The 6,000-nt window shown below is 34.8% G+C and overlaps 1 long non-coding RNA gene across 1 annotated transcript; it reads right to left on the bottom strand.

Annotated features, from left to right (window-relative positions):
* Positions 1-739: 739 nt before the first annotated feature.
* Positions 740-5,644, bottom strand: LOC25491567 (uncharacterized). Its single transcript, XR_003011549.2, has 6 exons — positions 4,745-5,644; positions 3,429-4,491; positions 2,884-3,338; positions 2,408-2,680; positions 1,570-2,009; positions 740-1,112 (listed from the first exon to the last, which is right to left on the bottom strand). It is a non-coding gene; the product is annotated as an uncharacterized lncRNA (long non-coding RNA).
* Positions 5,645-6,000: the final 356 nt, after the last annotated feature.

Raw genomic sequence — 6,000 nt, 5'->3', positions numbered from 1 at the left:
GCATGCGACGGTATGGGTGATTTGGAAATCGAGAAACAAAGTAATTATTAATAATGATGCCAAAGGGGTGATTGAGATGGTGGAGGAGATTAAGGTGATGTCGTGGATATGGTGTTTACATAGAGTCAAGATTCCCTCATGTTTATTTTATGACTGGTGTTGGAATCCAAAGGATTGCTTGCTAAGATAACTAGTAGAGTTTGGGTCGGGATTGTGTTTGGCCTCTGATTTGCTGGGTTGTTTTCCCTTTTTTGAGACAGCAGCTGTTTTGTTTTTTCAGGAACCTCACTGTTGGTGTTTCCCAGTTTTTTTTTTTTTTTTTGCTGCTGTTGCTCCGTTTTTCTTACTGCTGTGCTGCTGGTTTTTTGGGTAGGCAGCTTGGATTAGTTGGTGGGTCTGTGTATTGACAGGGGCTTATTCATTTGGTGATTGTCTTGAGGTTAGCTGCATATATCCAGGGCCTTTTGTATGTGTTTTTCCCTTGCATTGTGCGTCTTGCTCAAGCAATAGCAATATCATCACGTTATTGGATGTAAATCACAATTGACATGAACTAGTGATAATGTTATTGGATGTAAATCAATAGCAATATCATCAAGTTGCCAACGTGCAACTGCTCAAGCAAGTACTCGTGCGCCAGAGGTTGAAGACCCTCACTCACAATGACCCACCACCTGAAATAAAGGCCTTAGTTTGAGGGAACAAGAAGACTCATAATATCAAAAAATATGAGAAATTGTTCAGTACGAAAAATCACATGACAAATTTTCACAAAACCATTTTGACAGTTGCATTATGGCGGATCAATGTTGGATCACCTTAAAAAAAAATCGATATTGTCTCTCTCTCCTTCATTGATTGGTTAGCTTTCCAATGTATGATCATAGTACTATATAGCATTTCCCTAAAATATAAGCTATATAAGATAGGATGTACATACAACCAAAATAATACCAATCGACTGGTGAAATCAAGTGTTTTGTCTTCTCTAATAATACGAGACAAAACTCATTGCCAATCCTTCAAGTAGATTTTCAAACTTCAATATCTTTTGCTACCATCAATGTGTCAAGCATAGACTGAAGCAGCGTAGTAATCCTCTTTCAATTTTCCTGCACATAACAATATAATATACTATTAAGTACCCAACACAATTTGAAATAAATTATACAAAATCTCATGAATGTATTTATATTAACTACAGAAGGATAAGTTCCACTAGAACTAAACTATAATATCCTGACAGCTCCGTCACTAACATCCTAGGAGGGACTCCCTCATCAGTGTGGTATGAGGTGGTATCGCTGTACGAGGCAAAGGTGTGAAATCCTGTGGAAGCATGTGATCTATCCATCGAGGAACTTTTTTGCATATCACATAAGGTCCTCTAGCTGCATTATTATCCACAGGATCTACACATGCCACACTTCCAATGTCCAATGCACACTGAGATACATGTATAAGTATGTAAGGCTGCCACAAACATGCATATCTAAAAAACTAGTAAGGACGCCAAATAGAGTTCAATGTTCACAAACGTCGCACTCAAATTTCAATAAATGGTAGTACCCGCAACATGCAGTAGAAATGCTGTTGTTGCATAGTTCAAATAGTCATCATCTAACTACTCCAGGTAGACATCACGCAACCAACTAAAGCAAACATGTGAACCTCTTGTTGCCTCGATCTCCATGATTTCCTGTACAAGTTTTGACCTCTTGAATTCATAAATAAGACCACACCATGTTTCTACATACGAAATATGATATGAAGGCACTAGTGTTTGGTAGATGTTTCTAGATGCTTCTTGGAAGCTTCCGAAGACCTATGCAGTCTCTCAAATTTATGAGAAAAATTTCATGTAGAGATCCAATGCTATGGGAGAGCGTAGACAAACTTGGACAATTCTTGAGTACTAGCTTTTCAAGATTCGGCAAGTATGAAAAGTCTGGGGTTTCGGTCAAATCATGGGAATGACTAAGATTAAGAATTTTTAGATTCTCTAGCATCTGCAAACAAATAAAACCAGAAGAAGGTTAGAATTTATTTTGTATATTTTCCATAAAACCTTCGTACGGAGATGTATCACTATACATGAAACCATGTGGGACATAGTTTTTAATAAACACGAATATCACTGACATAAAGTAGTGCTTCAGAACATAGTGCTGCCGTACATGAATTTTGATAAAGACCGAAAAAAATCAATATGACAAGTGTATCATTTGATTGATTTCTTGTATATACATGATTGTATGTTGTTTATCTTAGGTTATTTCAACATATTAGTCCCATTTAAAGAAAAACTATGTGCCACTATACAAAAATTAAAGACCAAGATGAGACAATAAATTTAAATTTATTGAATGTTATTGTTTCATGAGCACATATTAAACAAAATTTGTACCTGGCTCTTGTTCCAAAATTTTTGAGCTTACTATATATATTTTAATTCGAATGCAACAAGACTTCTTTGCTGAAATTTTGCTGGAGCGTAGGATTCTGGAAATCCATGCCAGTACAGCCACCTAAGATCTCTTGAAAGGTATTTATAATCTCCCTTAAGTTGCACACCAGCGAGGCGAAGCAATCTGAGTTTGTTCATCTTCTTAAATGCTTTGGTTTCTAGACAATCTTCTCTTGGAAACTCCAAAGCTAGTCCTTTGACAGCTTCTGTTCCCTGATATTAAAAAAATAAAATAAAATCAGAGAAACAAAAGACAAATAGCTTAGTTTTGAAATTTGAAACCATATAATTAGCAAAAACTGAATCTAATGAATGTAACTAATTTTGCTAAATTCATACATAGCTCTCTTACTTTGCTGTTGTATTTTTCAATAACATATATAAACTATACAAGAAGTTCTCTAATTAGTAATTACCTTCTGATTTGATAATATATCAAACACTTCCTCACGGTGCCACAATCTACTGCAGTTTTCAGGATCTGATGGTGATTCCTCAAAAACTATTTGTCTCCCCATGTCTCTCAACAAATCATGCATTCTAAGCTTGTTTCCTTTGTCAACAGTAACAAGGGCTCGCTCAAGAAGGACTTTAATTCCAATATCAGCAAAAAATCCACACCCATTTAATATTTGTATTACATCCTTTTTGTCTACCCCAATAAAGAAACAAGCTATATCAAGGAATATTTGTTTCTCCATATAATCTTTTAAACCTTTGAAGCTTACTTTTAGTTTCTCCTGTACTTGAAAATCAGGAATACATTTTAGTTTATCCAAAACTTTCTGCCACTCTGTTATTTCACAGTCAGACAAATAGGACCCAAGAACTTCAAGTGCTAGTGGCAATCTCCCTGAATAACCAATCACATCTGTTGAAGAATCTCTAGTAAGTTTATAAATTTATATGCATGTTCTGATATAGTTAGTAGTGTTATAATTTTGCTGTAGTTTAAACCTACCATATCCTAGAGTGTAGTGAGTGATTCCGTTAAAATGCTACCTCGATAATACCACCAACATAGTCGTATTTCGTCTGCAAATTCTTATAGTGAAGAACAAAATAGTATGACAAATTTGACAAGAAGATTCATGGCTTCCACAAACAAGTCACAAGAATTCAAGAAATGCCAAATGAAGGATTTAGGAATACCTACACCTCCGGGAATCCTATCGATTGATCTTAGAGAAAATACTATAAATAACTTAGATAAAAAAAGTTATTTTTATCTTATACAAAATTGATTCCAGGTAAGAGATTTTTATGTAAAACAAAAGTTATCTGATATATATTCACAATCACAGAAAATACTTTAAACATATATTTATTTTTTTCATTTAACATACTAATTAGAATCATGTTTCAGAATAGCTTTCCATTGCAATCAAATTTCAGATTTTGTGATTATTTTCAAAAACTTTTATAATTATCTAGAATTTTTTATGAAATGACAATCTTTAAAAGAAAGAGATTTTTAAAATGGACATTAATTATTACACCACCAAAGCTTGAGAAATTTAAAGAATCATGAACAATACTCTAAAAAAGAATAAATAAATACATAACCTGGAATCTATGAGGGTAAAACCTGATATGCCACAAATATCGAAGATTTCCCTTCTCCAGTTACTCTTTGTGGATTCATCCACTGAGATTTTTGATATAAGATCATCAAAACCTTTCCCAAACTGACTGTTCTGATGACGTACTTCTGAAGGATCCACCTCATAGAACACTGGCACAACAACCAAACCCCTGGTTCTGCCAATTTCCATGATCTTCTCCAACTCTAGCATACACCATCTAGAATTAGCATAATTTGTAGAGAAAACAACTATAGAAATTCTAGACTGTCCAATTGCTCGCAACAGTGCGATTGATATATGCTCTCCTCGTTGAAGCTCATCATCGTCTCTAAAAGCAAAAATAGCTGAATTTTGAAGAGAGGAATAGAGATGTGAAATGAACTTCGAACGATTGTCTACCCCTCTAAAACTCAAGAAGTACACATCGTATATCTTTGGCTGAAACAATAAAAAGAAAAATAGAAAAGAAAAACAAAATCTTAGATATCTGGTTGCTGAAATTCTTGATGCCCCTTATACATCATTAACTATGAGGTTATTACCTACAATTTATTGTAATTAATTTTTAATTCATAGTCATACTAATATACTTCCTATGTTATCATGATGATTATCAAACCAAACGTCATCAAACTGATTTCATTATTGTTTAGTTGGCTTTCTTTGTGAACACACACACATGACCACTCACCTGATCAGGCAAATTACTTGATTGCCTCTTAGTGATATACCTTGCCATGGCTTGTAGCAAAACATTCATTTCAATCTTGTTATTCTCATCAATGGTTACAAGGCTCTAGATCTTGTCTTCAAGCAGACATATTTGAAGAGCTGCGTATTGTGTTGACTTATTTAATGTTTGAAGAACATCATTTTGATTCATCCCAATAAAGAAATATGCTATATCCAAGAATATTTGCTTCTCGTTATCACTCAAATCACTGAAACTCTTTTCTAGAGCATTTAGTAGTCGTGGATCTGGAATGGAAAATTTTTCAATACTGCTCAATATACCCTTCCACTCAAGTACTTTCTTTCCATGCAAAAACCTCCCAAGAGCTTTAAGAGCAAGAGGCCATCCCCTAGAATAAGCAACTCTCTGTCTGGATAGATCAACAAAATCTTCTGGAGGACGTGTTGTTTGGCTGAATGCACTGCAATTCAAAAGATCAAGCGATTCACTTTTATCCAGCTCTTTCACTCTATAAATATGGTCAACTCCATGCTCCTTGAGTAGATGTCTATCCCTAGTCGTGATGATTATTTTGCTTCCTGGAGCAAACCATTTCCGACTTCCACACAAAGCATTTAGCTGCTCCAATTTATCAACGTTTTCGAGTACAAGAAGTACCCTTTTAGTTCCTTTCCTAATATCAAACAAAAATTTCTCTTGTAAAGAAACTTGACCTCCATTTCGTTCCCAAACTGTTCCGATGTTATTGAGGAAGTAATTGTACTCAAAATAGGGACTAATTTGATTAAAAATGGATTGGGCAATGGTAGTTTTACCAATCCCTGTCATCCCCCAAATCCCAATTAGGAAAGGAGATTTTGATTGTTTCAATAATTGAATCACATCTTGCACACTAGAACTTATTATTTTTTATTATTATATATACTAGTATGCCTCACTTTTCATTTTATTTGGCAAAGTTGTATCTTTGTTTTACACACGTGCAGATGCAACCCCATTATCACTTTGTCTTAATTACACTTTTGGACCCCTATCTTTTCAAAAGTTGTGGTTATGGACCCCTAACTAATTTAAATACAAAACAGCCCCCTATGTTTTGATTCTTTACCAGTTTTGGACCCCCATTCCATTATTGACTCGGTCAACATTGACGTGGCACCCTAAGTGAGGTGCCACGTGTCATTTTTTTTTTTTTTTTTGTCTTGGGGGTCCAAAACTGCCAAAGAATCAAAACATAGGGGGCTGTTTTGTAT

This window comes from Medicago truncatula, chromosome 4, assembly GCF_003473485.1.
Source record: "Medicago truncatula cultivar Jemalong A17 chromosome 4, MtrunA17r5.0-ANR, whole genome shotgun sequence".
Taxonomy (NCBI): domain Eukaryota; kingdom Viridiplantae; phylum Streptophyta; class Magnoliopsida; order Fabales; family Fabaceae; genus Medicago; species Medicago truncatula.
This window is presented reverse-complemented; position numbering and strand designations above follow the sequence as displayed.